Raw genomic sequence first — 20,515 nt, 5'->3', positions numbered from 1 at the left:
ACAGAGCCCTTATTACAGGGACAATCCTCCTGGAGCAATCTGGAGTTAAGTGCCTTGCTCAAGGACACAATGGTGGTGACTGTGGGGCTAGAACCAGCGTCTTTCTGATTACCAGATTACCAGTTATGTGCTTAGACCTTAATTATGCACCTCTTCTTGCTCTCCTGCCCACTCTCGTTGTGTGAGGGCTGATGGACGGCCCTCAGACATGGGGCGATGATGATGAGAGGGAGGGATGGGTCATTCTGTCACAAAATATACTGTCTGCATGTGCTGTGCGCTATGCAAAAGTGAATGTGTGAAGACGCTCATATACTCAAAACACCATGCATGCTATACATTTTGTAAATATGACAGAACAGAGAGCTCATTTACTGCAAAGCGTGCAGAAACCTATATACTATATCTTTTTTGAAAATAATTCCATCATTTCGTGCTTAAATAATCACACTGGGTCAAATAATCATCTGTTTATCTGGAGGTGTTAGACTAAAGTAAAAAACACACAGAAACTGAAAAGACTTCAATTTCACACGTCTAGTTGAATCAATCTTTTATTTTGATGTGAAGACAAATTGTGACAAATCATTACTGTATAGTAATGCTGTTGTTGTTACGAATTGCAGATACAGCGGAGGGAGACGAAGGTTGAGGATCCAAATGCAGTAACTTTATTAACATAAACGAACACAAAGGAAAACCCACAATGGGGAAATAAACATGAACAGAGAACTCGGGAAGGGAACACAGAGCAGGCTTAACAACTTTCATAAACATTCACTAACATTCAACGATCGACAGTGACTGAACAAACAGACAGGGTATAAATACATGAACATGAGACAAAAGGGCCAATGAACAAACAGAACTCAAAATAACATGACAAGGTGATAAACAGAAACCAATGGGAAACTAACGAGGGCAGGTGAAAACAATGAACAGTGAACACGAGGGCTAACAAGACTGTGGAGCTACAGAAGGGACAAAAGTGAAAACTATGGAATAACAAAAGTGACAAAAATGGAAAACAAAGGGGCAACGGAAAAACAAGACAAGGTCATACATAACATTTTTACTGAATAAAAGTTTTCATCAATGTTTTAATTTATAATTTGATGCTCTGTTGTGCAGCACTTTATTTGGCAAAAAATAAGACCAATGTTTTATTTTAGATTCCCTTACAAAAAATCTAGAGTTCTGGCAAACAATCCGTAAATTATTTTCTCAAATCTTTGGCAAAAATGGACAATTTTCAGAAGGTTTGCCGCAAAACTCATTTGCATTTGAAAATAATCAGTGATGAATTTGCCGAAAGTATGTGGAAAATTTGCCATTAGCTCTGTGAGAATCTTAACTGAAGCAATTCATTTGATTAAAAAAATAAAAAAATAATAATTAATAACGGAATGTTATTAAGACGTTTTATGAATTTATGTGGTTAGACACCATTTTGATGATGAAATTGAAATAAAAGTTAAAACATGTAATTCAGGAAAAAAAGGAAAACACTGGATATGGCCAAAAAACAAAACAAACAACATATGTCCTTACTAGATAAAACCCTATAACAATGTTTACTTAATTGATAAACAATTGAAGGAAACATGACATTATTTTAATGTATTATTTACATTGATAATTAACTTTTTGAATGTGCTAAAAGAGTGTGTTCAATAGCATATTCCCTATTTTAGCTGTGGTATTGAAACTGGAATTGAGAATAGCAATATTTTACTGGTACCAACTACTGAAACTTTAGTCTAAAAGCATACAGCATCATTAACTGAAAGACTATGAGAAAAATAAATACACATCTGATCTTCCCTTTAGAGGCAGTTTCTCTACTTCTGGTTCTCACTGAATGCTTCTACCTGTAGAAGACCTTGTGCTTTCATAATTAGTAGAATTAAAACTCTTAACCATATGAAACATTTTCACATTTGGCAAGCAAAATTAGTTTCAATCAACAGTCTTTTCCCACCCCATATGCTTGTTGAGCCAGGTTTGTTAAAAGGAACCCGATGGCATCCTCAAGTCCTTGGGGAGGTGTCAACTTTTGGGCCCGGCTACAGATCAGTCATTTGCTGATTGCTTGGTCAGACTATAATCATAATTTATAATCATCATGATAACCACAATATGATACCCAATGAACTGTGCAACTTCATGCTTGTTAAGTTCACATTATTAGGTTAGCAAAGACTTTACAGTCTTCAGCGGAACAGTATTATTGAGATGACGCCATTGAAATCACCACCTGAAGCCAAACAAAGACTGCTATTGTACTGCTCTAGTGGATAACTAGAGAAATAGGGCTGTGACAGGGCCAAAGGATGTAGTCCTTGCTTTGTTTTTATTATTTCTTGTGATAAATTGTGCCCTTGATCATACTGGCTTGATGTGTTGGCCCGTCACCCAGTGTGTAATTTAATTTGGGATGGAACTCTTACATTTGACAGTAAATGCTTCTTGGAATTGATGGAAAGGTGATGTCAGAGGCTGCAAGAGTATGAAAATATATATTTTTTAAAGGTACGTTAATGACAAGGTGGGCTTGTGGTTGGCATTTTAATGCATTTGGCAGACCCTTTTATCCAAAGCAACTCAAAGTAGATATTTTATCAGTACGAGCTCTTCGAACCCATGACTTTGTTGCTAGTAGTGTTGGAGAGTAGTTAATAAAAAATATGATGCTAATAATTTATCGAATTTTTCAGTAGTTCAGCTATTTGCACAATAGTGTAGCTTGTCCAGTAACCAGCAACATTTTCCGATGAGTAGTGTCATAAAAACTGTAGTGTGAACACAGAAAAGGAGCCAAGGGAGTAATCAAACACACTCACATAAACTGTCCTCTCTCTCATGTAACACTGGGAAAAAATCATAGAAGTGAATCGGCTAAAATAAACGATTCTCTTAAATTCAGTGCTGGGAACTCTGATTCAATTTAATGATCGGTTCTTTTGAGTGGTTCATGTAAATGATTCACTTTAGAGCCACGTAGCCTTAAAGTGCCCCTGAAGTGTTTTGGTAAGCTCAGTTCGATTTGGTGTTTTGATATATTTCGTAATGAAACAGAAAGTGGGGGCGGGACATGTCGAATGACTTGTCCCATTTTTAAAAATAGCCAATAGGTTTAGTTTACAGCCACACACAAATACACACCCCTTTACACTGTGTGCTGCTCATGTCAGAGCCAATTACTGAGGAAACTTGAGAAGCGATGTCAACACCGGCTCGACTCAAGGCTGAAGCAGTGCCAATACGGATGAATAAGAAACAAGCAAGTAAAAGATAACATAAAGAATAAAGAACACTTATTCAAGCTGAACATCCCAAGAAACCACCAGTTTATATAAATAAACTCAAGCACTATTCCTCAAGTCCAGGATGCATCCCATTCAGCATCCCATTCAGAAGTAATAATTCCTATTCCATTAGAAGACAATTACCCTCCACTGTGAGAGCTTCAGGTGTCTGAAAGTTGATAATGGTCAGACGATTCCTTCAATATTCCGGAAACCATTCTTATTGGGAAATCTTTTTGGAACAATCCTACAGCATGGCTTGTGTTATATTTGTAGTGCCCTGTAAAGGCATGATCATCACCAGTTAGAACACAGCCAGACACACTGAACAGTTGTAGGGTGAGGGTGCATTTTAGTTCAAGATTGCATTTGATTGGACAAGAGACAAGGAGTCTTTTTAGCAGAGAGAGATAGACTGCAGATTTTAAATGCTTCTATATTCTGAATTTTTTTTGTCAACATTTAAAAGTACACTAGCATATAGATGACTTTAAAGCTAATAGAAATGGACTAAAAGAAGCAAAACTTTATGTGACAAGGAGGAGGGCGTGGTCAGGCCGAGAGGATTAACACCCGGCGCTGAGTCACCCAATTAGCAGGAGGAGAGGAAGTAGGATACGTTGTCATGGAGTCATCACCGCTGGGGGTAGTCTTCTGGTCCCTTGAGAATTTGCTACAGGGTGTATAACAAGGGAAGCTTTGCTACGGGAGATTGCACAGGGAGATAAAATACTTGTTTTATTGCCAACATCGAGCTCAAAATTCCCTTTTAGATCACACTGCGAGTTGGGGAAGTCGATTATGAGGTAATGCATACGGATAGGGTTGGGGCACGTCAGATTTAACATCTCAACCTACTAAAACCATGGAAAGAGAACCCAACTGACAAGTCGTGTGTTGGCCAATGCCATTTCCAGAGTGTTTATATGTGAAGCTTAACCATTACACTGTTAAGCGAACGTGTTTTTTGTTATTAATACATTTACCTTTGAGTTGGATTCGTCATCTCCCGCTTCCTCATTCCACTAACCTGTCACACTGGTGCCGAAACCAGGGACTGGAGGCCATCAGAGAGCCCTCGTCACAGACGGAGGATCAGGACGCCGAGGAGAGGAGTGGTTCGATGGCATTGGAGCTGTCCTCCAGGAGACAGAGGCACGGCTGCTGTCCACCAGGAAGCAGAGGAGCTGTTGCCGTCCGCCAGGGGATGGAGGACCCACTGCCATCCGCCAGGGGACGTTGAAGCCGCTGCTGGCCACCATGAGGTGGAATCCAGTGCATCGCGGAGTATCGCTGGGCAGCTAGCTGAGGACCAATTGGCACCGTGGTTGGGAATCGTGTTTATTTTCTCTTTCTCTCCCTCTCTGTCACTCCCGCTAACTTTCTCTCTCCCCTCCCCCTACCCAGGCACCCAGCAAAAGGAGGGCATGGCCGAGCGTAGAGGATTCACTCAGTGGGAGAGAGATAAAAGGAGGACCTGGGGACGCCAGAGAGAGAGAGAGAGCGAGAGCGAGATACGTACACAACAGTATTTTGTGTGCGCGCTTTTGTTATGTATTTAGTTCAGTGTTTTAGTTTTAATTAAAATCTTTTTGATTGTTAATTCGGTACCTGCTTCCTCCTTTCCCAATGAACGAGATGTCTGCCACATTTTAATTTAGATTTCACTGGATCTTTGTAGGGATTTCTCAATCTCTATGTGATGTCATGGATGTTCCTTAGTCTTTTTAGCAGAGAGAGAGAGTCTGCAGTTTATAGCTATATTTTGATTTAGATAAAAAAAAAGATTTTCTTGTTTTAGTTCATATAGTCCTGGAGTGCATTAAAGTATATGGTATGCTGTCCATAAGAGTTACTGGGTAGACTGTGGTTACTATGGCTTTACTACAGTACTAATACCATGGTTAAACTATGGTTATTGTCATAAGGGATTGTCACCTTAATTCTGAATCAAATTCTGATTGTAGAATTAAATAATATCATCCAATTGTTATACATCTAGAATAATTTTCTTCTTAAAAACAACTTCAATGTAGCTACTTTTTTAAAAGTGTAGCTGGAATGCAATTTAACTACTTTAAGATATGTGTAGCTTGTATCATGGGAAGCTAAAGTTTCAAAGTAGCTTCACCAAAACTGATTGTTAGAGACATGCTTTTCTGGCTGAGCTACAGGAACCCTCTTTCTGGTGTACTTTTTTAGGCCTTTTAATGCTGGGTCCTTTTATACTTCTGAAGGAAAACTGGTGTTCTCATCAGTTCTTGGGTTGCACTCCTTGGAAGGGAATCACATTCATCTACTTTTAGTGCACTAGAAGAGGAAATTATCCCTTTTTCCATCTGTCCTCCGGTTTCTCCACTTGTCCGACAGCTGGCCCGTGTGGTTGGAGGGGAAATCTGTTAGCCGCGCTGTTGCTGTTTTTTTTGGCAAAAGTATCTAAACTATGGCAGACCCTGTCAACGCCTGAAAGATCTGAGGAACTTCAAAAGTAAGACAATATTTTACCTCTTGTTTTGTCTATACTGGCTCTAGAAAGCAAAAGTTGGGTATTTTCTTGTGGTGGAAGAACTGCGTAATATAACATGTTTATCTTTTTGTCATTGCGTTCATGCACAGTGATAACTGATATGAAGCCACACCTCTCTGGCTGCAGACTCAAGCAATGGAAATGGAAAAAGGGAAACTCTGTCCATAGATATGACTTCAGCTGTCGATCATTGGTTAGGCACAATGTCATAGGTGTTACAGTGTTAGTTTTTGGCATCAGTTTTCCTGATCTTCCAACTTTCACAGTTTCCTTTTACATTCCACCCTCCTCTCTCTTTCTCTGTCCATTATTGTCTATAGCAGTGTTTCCACAACTGTTTCTACTATGGCACATTTTTTACGATGAAACAATCCTACAGCACACCATTATCCCACATAAGGCTAACCATCGTCAATATTTTTCCTTTTAAAGAAGGGAAACTTTACTAGTAATGTTTGAAATTCAGCTATGCAAAAAAAAAATCACTTTGTGATTCGCTTTGTGAGGTCACAGGTGGTGAGAGCGCTGAATGGGTAATGAAAAAACACAAATTTGTTACATTTTATTAACTGATTAGTTCAGTGACCCCTTCTGGAATTGCAGTAGGTGGCGACAAATGAGTCTTATGTGCTATGAGTGAGTCAATTAATCATTTTGAGTCGTTCATGAACGAAATATACCAAGAGACTTTATAGTGTTTAAGCATTAAACTAAGCAGATCTATAGTCTTCCTTCAGTCGCAGCATTATTTTTCATCCAAAAAAACAACAATAATTGTCTAATAATAGAGAGTTTCAATAACGTCCTTCTCCTATAAAACTTGCATGGCTACAAATCTACTGACTTCAGTATAATAATTATAAACACAAAGCAGATCTACGGTATCATTTTCCTACAGTATTTAAACGGCTGAGCATGACTTTTATCAGAAAAGACCACAATAACAGACAAATAATAATCATTTTGAGTTTCAATAATGTTCTTTCTTCATTGTAAAGCACATTTCACATGAGTTGAGTTGAGGCGTCAACGTTCAACGCCACCATCAAGTGCCGCATCGCCCTTCACATGACAAGAGTTGCAGAAAGCGTCACAGAGTGCTGATTTTATGAGTTTGCCACGTAAAAAAGCGGGAGGTGTGGACAATAAACATTGAAAACATGTATTTGGAAGAGAGAAAAAAGCTTGCTGTTGCTTTGATTGCAGAAAGTAATAAAAGGACTTGTTTATGTTTAGTTCTAAGCATTTTCTTGGTGAATTTAAATGAGTTCAATAACTGGTGCCTCTGATACTCGTAAACGATAAGATAAAATTAAATAAAAATAAATTATGAGACATTCAATGTCTCTTCACAAATTTGGACAGTTTTTAAATATTTCTTGTTGCTTAGTATTCTCAAAGACATTATTGGTGAAGCAAAAACGTGTTTGGTGTGACGTCACTTCATAGACTTCAATGTATTCTACAGCGCTGACGCGAGTCACAAGAAAGACCCTTAACATGTTTAAATATCAGTCACTTTTGCACATTAATCATTGCTCTTCACAATCACAAAAGTGACCAATTATGGTTTCAAAATGGCAAATTTCTCCGAAAGGTGAGGAGTTTGGATCCCTGAAATTATAAATTTTTTTATGGAATTTGATAATTTTCCATGGCATTTTCCATTTTCTCCCTCAAGGCAGGTTTTCTACTCAAAATTTACAAACTGCTTCAGATTTGGTCACGTGTCACACCTTAAATGGTTTTCTTTTATCAGGGTATGGTCATAAATGGTTTAAATATTTCTAAATTGGCACATAGTTTTAACCTGATTTAACATCTTTACAGCAATTCTTACCAGCTTATCCAATGTCTGAAGTGTTGTGCATATGACTGTGTATGTTATGATTTAAAAAATAATATGGTGAATAGGCGGCGACGGGAGGAGTTACTACAAACACAGTGACCAAGGCTAGAGGGCCCTCTGCCCAAGGACAACGCGGTTTACCAGCGGGGAAACCATTTTGCAGAATATTCATCACATGGGGTTACCTAAGGAGGCAACCAGCACATGTGGAGCACTTACCTCAGTACGGGGGCCTAAGTGATGCATGTACTGGGGCGGCGTCGAGCCTCTCTGAAGACTCGTCAGCCGCTGGGCTCAGGAGAAAGAACTTACCTGTTTGTGTCACCTGATAACACATGGGATGATACTGGCTCAACCCTGAGGTTATAGAACCTCTCAAAGTTGTTAGGTGTTGCCCAGCCCGCAGCTCTACAGATGTCTGCTAAGGGAGGTGCAGTGGAACAACGGCCAAGAAGCCGCTATGCCCCTGGTATAATGGGCTCGCAGGCCAGCAGGGGGCGGCACATGCTGAGCATGGTATGCCATAGTGGTATGCCATAGATCCTCTGTTTGGAGACAGCGCTTCCTTTCCGCTGTCCACCCAAGCTGCTCAGAGCTTCTAAAGCTCTGCGTGCTATCCAAGTAGATGTGAAGAGCATGCACCGGACACAGTAATGCCAAGGCTGAGTCTGCCTCCTCCTGGGGCAGCGCTTGCAGGTTCACCACCTGATCCCTAAAAGAGATTGTGGGAACCTTGGGCACATAGCCCAGTCAGGGTCTCAGGATGATGTGAGAGTAAGCCAGACCGAACTCCAGGCACGGTTCACTGACAGAGAACACCTGAAGGTCCCGTACCCTCTAAATGGAGGTGAGCGTCTTCAGGAGTGCGGCCTTTAAGGAGAGCGCCTTTAACTCAGCTGACTCAAGGGGCTCTAAAGGAGATCCCTGAAGGCACCGAAGGGCCACAGAGAGGTCCCATGAGGGAACGAGGCATGGCCTGGGGGGGTTTAACCTCTCGCACCTATCAGGAACCCAAGGATCAGGTCAAGCTTCCCCAAATACTTACCTTCTACTACATCGTGATTTGCAGATATAGCGGCTACACACACATTCAAGGTGGAGGGGGACCTGGCCTGAGTGACCGTGTCTACCACCGCAGGAGCAAGGAGCATGAGGTCCGAGAACCAAGTCCGGGGGAGCTAATAATGGGCCACTTGGAGGATCTGCTCCTTGTCCTCCCTGACTTTGCACAACGTCTGTGCAAGTAGGCTCACTGGGGGAAAACGCACAGTTGTGTAGCCCTAGGGGTCAGCTGTGCGCCAGGTCATCTGTGTCGAGGGGAGCCTCGGTCAGAGCGGACAGTGGAAGGATTCTGGGGAAGCGATCAGGTCTACCTGTGCTTGGCCGAATCGACTCCAGATCAGTTGGACTGCCTATGGGCGGAGTCTCCACTCTCCACTGAGCATAACCTATTGTGACAGCACGTCCGCTGTGCTGTTGAGGTGGCCCAGGATGTGAGTGGCTCGCAGCGACTTGAGCCGCCGCTGACTCCAGAGGAGGAGACGAAGGGCAAGTTGTGACATTTGACGAGAGTGTAAGCCGTTGCGGCTGTTGATGTACGCAAACCAACACATTCTTGCCCCGGATCAACGACAATACCCGGATCAGTAGTACTGGCAACAACTCGAGGCAGTTGATGTGCCAATGCAGTCATGGGCCATTCCAAGGGGCAGTGACTTTGTGCCCGTTGCACACGGCACTCCAGCCATGCTGGGAGGCATTTGTCGTAACCACAACATGCCTGGAGACCTGGTCTAGGGGAACTCCTGCCCGTAGGAATTCTAGGTCTGACCAGGGGCTGAACAGACGGCAACAAGCCCGCATGAAGAGAACGCGGTGTGTGCCGTGGTGCCATGTTTGTCTCTCGACTCGGGTCTGAGGCCAGTGCTGAAGTCGTCTCATATGCATCAACCCGAATGGCATGAGCGTTTTTTTGGTACGATAAAGTAGGGGCTGTAAAACCCCTTCTTCATCTCGGCTGGAGGGACAGGCTCTATCGCATCCTTCTGTAGGAGGGAAGCGATCACCGCACACAGAGCAACGCTGTTCTCACCTCTCACCATAGCGTAGCCGAGTCGGACAGTCCTGATCTGCCATCACGAGCCATGCCCCCAAGAGTGGGAATAATTGTGTCGGACATACCAGCGGGTGGGTCCTCGTGACAGGGCCAGAGGTGCCACTTGTGGCTGTGCTGAGTCTAGAGACATCAAAGCACTTAACTAGCTCCTTGTGACCGCTCACAGCCTGGGATGGGGGAGGAAGATTTTTGTCCTCGTAGCCTGTCGAGACCATCACACGGGAGGCCCGCCTCTGAGGTGCTGTGCCTGCCAGAGAGAGAAACGGTTCCCGGTGGTCATGATAACGACGGCAGGGGACAACTGTGAGACCCATGAAAATGAGAAAAACCTATCTTTTCTTAGAATGTGGGTAGCGCGGCCCTTGGGGCATGCGGTGAATTAAGAAAAATAAAATAAAGATCCTCCACCTGGCCCTCCACCGGGGGAAGGAGTGGTGCTCTTACCAGCTCCTGTGCAGCGGATCTCCTACTTCCTGGACTGCACGTCTCGGGGAACGATTTGAAGCCTTTCTTGGGTTCTTGGCGACCGGCCATGAGATGGGTGGTGTCAGCTTTCTGCGGGCCTACTGGGACGCCCTTGGTAACAAACAGACAGGGTGCGAGACATTGCGTCGCGCCGGGGCAGGATATGTTGTATGGTCCCCATTTGGACTACTAAGGTGGAAATCGCTTGCCCGAGAGACCACGCTCTGACCATCATCGCTCGGAGGGCGAGATCAGACACCGAACACAGCTCCTGCATCAATCTCGGGTCAGAGCTACCCTTGTTAAGTTCTTTGATCGCCTCGGCTTGGTGAAATTGCAGGAGAGCCGTGGCTTTCAGGGTGGAGGCGGCCTGTCCAGTGGCACTGTAGGCTCAGTCGTGAATGACGACATAAACCCACAGGCCCTGGATGGGAGACTCAGACACAGGTGCACCGTGATCGCCTTACCGACCTGGGGAGTCGCCGAGCACCCCCTGGCAGCCCCATCATTGAGGCTAGTGAGAGAGGATGAGCCCACGAACCAGGTCCGGGCAGTAAAAGGCCCATCACGATCACGTGAGCTCATCGTGCGCTCGGGGCACCAATCATTGGGCTGCGAGGGTTCAGGGGGGAGCGGAGGATTCCTCTCCATCCCGACACTCACAGCCGCCTGGGCAAGCCAACACACTCTCAGATACTGTAATTGAAAGCTCATCCACTTCGCGAGCTGCAAACATGAACTCGCTCTTAGACAAGCCGGCGATCACATCGCAGAACTCGCTGGGCAAACAAGCATGCTGGGGAATGAGAGGTCCGTGGGGGGTTTCCCAGAGGAGAAGCTCCCATTGAAATCCCCAAATTGCCCCCAGTGCTAACCGATACTGCCTCATACTCGTGGGTAGAAGGACCGAGTTGGGGAGCTACTGGATTGGCAGCAACGTTGCCAAAATCATGCCCTAGCAGTGAGAGCATGACCCGTCCTCAAGTGCTGTCCCACAGCGACAGCTAAGCAGAGCTTCTTATATATATAAAAGAAGCGCTGCTTAGCTGTCAAGCGCCCAAGAGTGTTACTCAACACAACCATTGTGTGTGAGGGGGAGAACCGCTGTAATGCGCCGTAGATCCAACAGCTTTTCAGAGAGAGAGAGAGATGAATGGAACAGCAGGAGGAATTCAGCTCTGTGAATATGTCCGCTCAGCTCCGAAGGAGAAATCTGAGTGTGTGTTTGCAAACGGCACTCCTTTTATACCCGCATGTCCGGGGGAGTGGCATGCAAATTCCACATGCCAATTCTCATTGGCCCTTTCTCAAAGATCAGAGATGTCTGGGCTACCAAGAGTGAACCCCTAGTGTTAACTCATTGACGCAACGTTGAGTGAGTGACAGATAGGGAACATGATGGAATGATACTGGAAACTGGATGTGGATGTGTCTTCAGTGTATTTTAGAGTGGATTATATGTTCAGCTCATATACCAGTCATAATAAGATTCAAGCTTTGCAAAGGAAAATGTATTGAAGGATGGGGCAGTTAAAAACACTTGGATGTGATCGCAAAAACCATGAGTAAACAGTTTAATTCATGATATGTTTACACCGGGCACGTCGACACAATCTTTCTAAACCATTTATTTGTGTTGTTGGCAGTAGTCTTGCATCACAGGAGCACTCTGGTAAATTCGGCCATTCATCAACATTTGACTGGAAGCGATATTTAATAGTTAAAAATTGCATAAATATCGTTCTTTTTTGCACACAAAGTGATCAGTTTGCTTTAGAAGACATAAATGTAACCGCTGGAGAGAGGATGGATTACTCTTATGCTAACTATCTGTGCTTTTTGGACTTGCAAATATCTAATCACCATCCACTCCAATTCAAAGGACCTGCTGAGCCTGGTTCTTTTTCTACAAATCTTCAAAAGTGTTTTGCAGAAGAAAGAAAATCATACACATCTCAGATGGCATGAGAGTTTCATTTTTGGGTTAACTATCCCTTTAAGGAGGACTTGAAGGCAGAATTATCTTATATGTTGCCTGATATTATATTTTTTAAAAGGTAGCATATTTCCTCTATAATTATAATGTGAAAAAAGAGCTATCTAGGTTGGCAGCTCACTAGATTTTGTAACCACACAAACAACAAAAGGTAATACTCCATGACTTTTCATCTAACCTCGGTAGACAAACATGTTAATGATGTATGGAAGTATTAATAATTTGTATACTTACTTGCTCAGCCACATATTTCTCATACAGCCTTACAATGAAAAACAGATGTTTTCTTGACTTATACGCCTTTGTTGACAAGGCTTTTACTGTGAGCTGTGGTCAAGCTCTGTCATTAAAGAGTGCATGTGGGCCTTCATGGCAGTCATGTGAAGGTATAGGGCTGCATGGAATACATTTTGACTCACGATTGACAGCTTGATTCCATTTCTCTTTCAAACACAAATCGGCTGGAGATTTAAGTGGTCTTGGGACATTTTCCTCTGAAGCCCTGAGCATATACTCTGGTGGTGGAAGCACAGTACTGTAAGAGCAGGCATCTGTAAGAGCCCATCAATTTAATCTTAGAGATTTGCAGCATTCCATCCAAAAGTTTATTAGTTTACCGTTGGTAAGATTAAACCTTAGGTTCTTTACATTATTAAAAGAAAACAGACTGATAGAAGGCAAGGCTTTATTTCCATGTGAAGAGAAAACAAAACTAAATCTTTTCTTTCCATTACTGGAATGATTGGCACCTTGATTGTATATTTTGGAGAATGCCATATATTCCAGACAGAGAGAGAGAGTAAACAACAGCTATTCAGGTAGATACTCCAGACCTCTCAGCTTTAAAGCTCCATTTATTCCTTGTTGGTCTGAACTTTAACCTAATGCACATGTAGCTCAACAAACTTAAAAAAAAACCCCAAAACAAATGATGTTACCTGAACACAGTTCAATAACATAATTCCACTTTAATTTAGCAGAATAAATCTAGCAAACTGAAACTGAGTTTATGTCACCACTACACAACTTTGGCTTTATCGCCATCACCAGGATTATTGATTTCATTTTAATGGCAAAAATGAAAGGAATAGTTCACCCAAAAATTATGATACTCTCATCATTTACTAACCCTTATGCCTTTTCAAACTCAGATGGCTTTCTTACTTCTGTGGAAAACAAATGAAGATATTTGATGAAGATATCAGGTGTTATTGTCCATAAAATGCAAGTCAATGGGATCCAACACTTTCAAGCTTCAAAAAGGACATAAAACAGCATGTGTACATGGGCAGACTGTGTGTACAGTGCTCTGCGCATGTGTCAAGAGTGAGGAAGTGTGATTGAGCTTTAAACATGATTGCACCTAGGCTGATGTCAAGATGTCAGTCTAATGGATTACATTTGTTCCGTCTTAATCTCTGTGCTCCCATCTGATCACAAACACATACTGGAAAAAAACATGTACTGTTACAGTACAATAAGCTACAACACATTACATTATAAACACTGTAAATTAAACATTGTCAAATAGGCTTAGAAATACTTTGAGCAGTAATTCATCAATAATAGATCATACATGTCCGGTATTTTGGTATGCCACTATTATTAAAACAGACTTTCTTTTCTTTTCTTAATGGACACTATCAGTCAAAATCAAAAATCAAAACTCTAAAGTAAATAAACATTCCATAATGTCCATACTTCATTTGAGGGTTTTCCATAACAACACCTTGTATTAATATTCGAAGCGCGTTCCGACGCTTCTTCGGATCATGAGGTGGATCGCGATTCTCTTCCCGTCTCCGAGCTTTCCGTCCGCGATAAAAAATCTACGGAGGAATTGCTCGATGTTGTTAGTCGTGCGGTTGCCAGATTGGACTGGCAACGCGAAAAAGAGACCCCCAAACGCTCCAAATTAGGGGATAGATTTTATCTTCCAGTATAAGAAAGGGAACGCCTCATGGGTCCCTTCCCTTTCTTTGATAACCTCCATGAAGAGCTTTTTCGCTCATGGAGAACCACAAAAAAAAAATAAAAAAATAAATAAATAAATATATATATATATATATATATATATATATATATATATATATATATATATATATATATATATATATATATATATATATATAAAATATATATATATTTTCTTCCCGTGTTCACATACCCTCGACGTCATTATATTCGACTATTGTGGGTGCTGAGGCACGGGGGTATTCAGTGATGCCGCCGGTCGAAGAGACGCTTGCGGGCTATCTCTCGCCGGGCTCGGCATCGTCACTTAAGAAGCCCTCTCTCCCCTCAAAGGCTTGTAGGACAACCTCCACTTTAGTGGGAAGGGCTTATCAAGCAGCAGGTCAGGGTGGTGCTGCTCTGTACACTATGCTGTTTTTCAGGCGTACCAGGCTGACCTCCTGGACGACCTGAGTGTGGGTTCTGCGCTTGACGAGCAAGCCTCAGACCCACCTCGGTCCTGACTGAAGGGAGGCTCAAAAGCAAAGTGTGGCGAGTCGTGCTCCTCCTCCCAGGGATTGGGGACAGTCTCGCCGCCCTCGCCAGCCCCCGAAGCAAGACCTCAGGACTATAAATTCTAGTAAGAGAAAACCCTGACGGTCTTGCACCTAGATTAGGGGGTAGCTCCCCTCGGGACGGGGCGCGTGCTTCACTTCACCCCTCCCGGTACCCCCTCGAAGCCCCTCCATTCCCGCCACCTCTTGGTGTTTCGGGTTGCAAAGGCTTCCGTCAAAATTGGGTGTTTTCGCTGTTCCTGCATTTTACTCAGGACGCGAAACACCCGACAACCCCTCAACAGGAAGTGTTAAAATATAATACCCATCTCAGAGATCCTGGCAGCGTGGAAAGTTCTGCCGGATATATTCTTTTCTGTGGGTCTTATAAGGGCGTCAGGATTTAATTCTCTCGCCGCTTATCTGTGTTTCAACAGCGTGTTCTCACTACCGTAAACTGGATTTCTGTTTTTGTAAAAAAAAAAAAAAAAACTCAATCTCCTGGTTAAAGGGGCCATGGTATGCGTTCCCCTTCCAGAGAGAGAGTTAGGTTATTACACTAAATACTTCCCGTTTCTCATGGAGGGTGAGGGGTGGCGTCTGGCTTAGATCTTAAAGCTTGAACTACCCGTGGGTGTTCAAGTCCAAAATGATGCCTGTCAAGACGGTCATGTCTCAAGCCCTACAACTCGTTTGGCTGGTCACCATCAATCTTATGACGCACTTCTATACTTCATTTAGAAGTTCTGCCACAACATGGAAAGTTTCTGAGGTTCACTTCCGGGGGCGAAGTCTTCCAGGGTCAGGTTCTTTCACTCAGCCTAGCCCTTTTTACCCGCACATTCACAATGCATGATGTAGCGCTGGCTCCTTGCAACTCCGGGGCATCTGCATTCTGAATTACGTAGACAACTGGCTGATCCTAGCGCAGTTCCAGGAACTGGCAGTTCAGCACAGGGACATCGTCTTAGCTCATCTGCTTCTCTGGGGTTGAGGCTCAACGCCAAGAAAAGCGTCCTCTCTCCCACTCAGAACACTGTCTATCGGGGGCATCGTATGGAGTTCAATCACAATGCGGGCACAACTGTCTCCCGCTAGGATTGAGTCCATTCAGATCACCCTGAGCAAAGTCAGGCTAGGTCAAGGTTGCACTGTTATCAGTATCAACGATTTCCAGGTCTCAGGGCGAACGTGTCCACGGTGATCCCTCTGGACCTTCTGCTCATGAGACCGTTTTTGTTGTGGCCAAAAGCCAGGGGATTTCTTCCAAGGGCCAAAACCCCTGGGCTAAATAGGGTTACGCGCCTCAGGCTTCGTTCCCTTTCTATGTGGTTCAGACCCCGGTTTTCTGCCTTGGGTCCCACTCTAGGTGCGTCTTGTTGTCGCAGACTGCTAACGACAGACGCCTCCCTGACGGGCGGGGTAGCGGCCTTAAGTGGTCGTCCAGCTTAAGGGGATAGGAGGGTCGTCAGCTCGGTTGTCACAGTCACTGTCTCAGGTTGATGGCTGTATTTCTGGCCCTGAAATACCTCCTCCTGAGGCTGCCATGTCTTGGTGCGGGTGGACAATACAGCGGTAGCCTCTTACATAAATCTTCAAGGAGACCCACGTTCTTGTCAGCTGTATTTCTGACACGTCGGATTCTCCTTAGGGCCCTTAGGGCTCCTGTCACTCAGGTCAGTTATATCCCTGGATGCCCATATACGGGAGCAGATTTACGGTCCAGACAGGAAATACCAACGGGGGACTTAAGAACTCCACCCTAAGGTAGTAGTCAGAGTTCGTCAGCAAGGGTTTTTGCCTCTTACTGATAGCACCGCGCTGGCCGAACAGGGCTTGGTTCTCGGAGCTAATCTCTTCCCTCGACGACTCGCCTTGGGCGATTCCGAACAGGAAGGATCTTCTATCTCAGGCACAGGGCAGTATTTCATCCCTGCCCCGAATTGTGGAATCTTTCATGTTTGGCCCCTAAGGGTACCAACTGAGGGACACAGGGCTTTCTCCTGAGGTTATCGAGACCTTTTTAAATGCCAGGCTTTTTCCACTTGGAACAAGTTTGGGTGAGATCTTAGGGCAGAAGAGGACCTCTTCGCCTCTATGGATAGCGCAATGTCTCCTCTACTTCTCCCTGAAATCACCCAGCCCCCTTGGGTCTGGACGTTAAGACACATACATGACCCAGAATGCGTCTGTATGCATTTCTTTCCCCATTTTCTCTGCTCCCGGGAGTCTTGACGATGTTCACCAGCAAGGGTCTTGCCTCGTATTAATGGCACTGCGCTGGCCAAACAGGATATGTTTCTCGGAGCTAATTCCTCTCCTCGACGGCTCGCCTTGGGCGATTCTGAACAGGGAGGACCTTCTCATCCTTGGCCCGAATTGTGAAACCTTTCATTCTGGCCCCTAAGGGTACCAAATGGGGTTCACGGGGTTTTCTCTTGGGGTTATCGAGACCATTTCTAGTGCTAGGGCTCCCTCCACTTGGAACTGATCTGGGTAGATTTTACAGGGCAGAAGAGGACCTCTTCGCCTCTGTTGATAGCGCAATGTCTCCTCTACTTCTCCCCGAGTCGCCCAGTCCCCCCCCTCCCCCTCGGGAGGGGCTGAATGTAGTAACGCAAATGCGCCTGCATGCGTTTCCTTCTACTAAAGTTCTTATTACAGAACCAGCTAACTGCCAGTTTGCTTCAGTTCTGGATTTTCTGTAGAAAGAACTGTCAGCGGGCACTTGCCTCACCACTGCCAGGTTCTATGTGGCCACTGCGGTTTTCCACGGCTTGGTGGGCGGGGTGCCTTCAAAGAGGCAACCTCATTATTGCCCGGGCCTACAGGGCACGCGGTCAAGCTTCGCCAGTAGGTTTCAGGGCGCACTCTACCAGAGGGCTCTCCCCCTCTAAAACCTTGGCTAGAGGTCTCCCTCTGCAGCAAGTTTGTGATGCGGCAGGTTGTCCTCTCCGCACACATTCATTAGATTTTTATAGTTTGGATGTTTTGCCACTCCGGGCTCTTATGCCCTTGAGTCGACATCTCAAGCTCATGTCTGGACAAGTTTGTGATGCGGCAGGCTGGTCCTCTCCGCTCACATTCATCAGTTTTTATGACATGTTTGTGTTGCGATAGGGTTCTCTTCGCACACATTCATCGAACTTTATGGGCTAGATGCTTTGCTACTCCAGACTCTTATGTCCTTGGGTCGACATCTCAGCCCATGCCTAAACAAGTTTGTGATGCGGCAGTTTGTCCTCTCCGCACACATTCATTGGACTTTTTTAGTTTGGATGTTCTGCACTCCGGGCTCTTATGCCCTTGAGTCGACATCTCAGCTCATACCTGAACAAGTTTGTGATGCGGCAGGCTGGTCCTCTCCGCTCATATTCATCAGTTTTTTTGACAAGTTTGTGGTGCGATAGGGTTCTCTTCGCACACATTCATCGAGCTTTATGGGTTAGATGCTTTGCTACTCCGGGCGCTTATGCCCTTGAGTCGACATCTCAGCTCATGCCTGAACAAGTTTGTGATGCGGCAGGCTGGTCCTCTCCGCTCACATTCATCAGTTTTTATGACAAGTTTGTGGTGCGATAGGGTTCTCTTCGCACACATTCATCGAACTTTATGGGTTAGATGCTTTGCTACTCCGGGCTCTTATGCCCTTGAGTCGACATCTCAGCTCATTCCTGAACAAGTTTGTGATGCGGCAGGCTGGTCCTCTCCGCACACATTCATCAAAATTGAATGGTTTAGATGTTTATGCTACTCCGGGCTCTTATGCCCTTGAGTCGACATCTGAAGCTCATGTCTGAGACCTCTCACGTTTTTGTGAGTACACTGCACAACCGTAGGGGTCCGGACAGCCCCAAGTGCGGTGGCGTGGGTATTGCGTTCCCCGTAGCGCTTAGCAGCGCAACATCGTAGTGAAGCTTTTTGTAAAGGGAACGTCTCGGGTTACATGTGTAACCCTTGTTCCCTGAAAAAAGCGGAACGAGATGTTGCACTGCTTTGCTGCACTGGGACGTCCCAGGACTGCTCTTCAAAAAGAAGTATCTGACGACACCTGATGACGTATCCATTTATAGCCTGGCCTCAGGTGCATCTAATGATTACATCAGCCGAGGCTATAAATTCCGGTCAATGTTCATTGACGTGTTCCACACATTATTCAGCTCGGCTCACAGCTAAAGCTGTTCCCCGTAGCGCTTAGCAGCGCAACATCTCGTTCCGCTTTTTTCAGGGAACAAGGGTTACACATGTATCCCGAGACGTTTTTCACATCACTGGATGGTAATTTCACCCACATCCACAGGGACTCAACACAGGCCCCTTTTCCTCAAGGCCCGTGGCGTCTACATCAATTGCATAATTTGTTTTTCATATCTAGCAAGTCTACAAATAATGGAACCCATTCTGAAAACGAGGCCCATGTGAATCTCTGCATTGCCCTTTGTTTGCAGTATCTGTGCACGCCTGTGTGACTCCATGTATTTTCCAATGTTTCTCTGCTGCCAAAGGGATAATTCAGGAATTCAGGATTGGTTCTAGATAGGGTTGCCACCCATCCTGTAAAATACGAGATCGTCCCGTATTTAAAGATAAAATGATGCACCCAGTTTGGAATCAATATGGGACATGATTTGTCCCATATCTAAGCTGGTCAGTTGGCATCACATGGAAATCATTCCAGATCGCTAATTTAACATAGATATAAGACAAATTGCCTATGGTGGGTAAGGAACTGTCTGAAAAGTCCACACATTGTGCTCAAAGGATCTAAAACTGTGGAGTTTTTTCTATATAAATGTTTAATAAGATCAGACAATTTTTTAATACAATCATAAATTCAAGTACAGGTGAAGGAAAAAATAAACAAATAGACTAAAATAAATTATATATATATATATATATATATATATATATATATATATATATATATATATATATATATTAGGGCTGTCGAGTTAACGCGTTAATAACGTGTGATTAATTATACAAAAAATAACACGTTAAAATAATCAACGCATTTAATCGCAGTACCACCTGTATACTCCAGAGAGCAGTAAGTGAAATTTCAGCTGTGTGAGCAACACACAGTTTATACAGTGAAGAAACAACACAGATATGCGTTACTAAGGGTTCAAATGCGAACTAAGGGATCTCAATATTTGTTTAAAGATTGACTATTAAACTATATTTAACTTGACACAGTGACCTAAACATTTTATTTTTATGATGCAACACACCCGAGACGCGACACAAGCATGTCTGACGCAGGTCGTATTGTAGGGTGACCACCTGTCCCCGCATTTTGCTTTGTCCCGCGTCCTGCAAGTCATAAGCAGTGTCCTGCATTTTAATTTTGTATGTATAATTTTTTATCTTTATTATTATTTCGGCATCATTTTATTTAATCATCCTTTAATTACAAAATCACTATAAAAAAAAAGTTAATAAGAAAACACTGAACATGTGCAGCACAGCCTTTTTTTCTTACCAGAGCGGGAAAACACTGGAAAAAAATCTGCAACAGAAAAATGGGTCTATCCGGAGCTCCCGAGAAGAAAAAGTGTCTTTGTTCGTTTAATAAAGAATTGGAGACAATATATACATGGTTAAAACCAGTTACAGGTGACCCTAAAAAAGGAGAGTGCAGGGTATGCCACCGAAGTTTCACGGACAGCTCTGCTGAAGCAGTTCAGTGCCCCAAACATGACAGCTCTGATATCTTTGGCTTTGAGCATTCCTGTCACCAACGC

This window comes from Xyrauchen texanus, chromosome 25, assembly GCF_025860055.1.
Source record: "Xyrauchen texanus isolate HMW12.3.18 chromosome 25, RBS_HiC_50CHRs, whole genome shotgun sequence".
In the NCBI taxonomy this organism is placed as follows: Eukaryota; Metazoa; Chordata; class Actinopteri; order Cypriniformes; family Catostomidae; genus Xyrauchen; species Xyrauchen texanus.
This window is presented reverse-complemented; position numbering follows the sequence as displayed.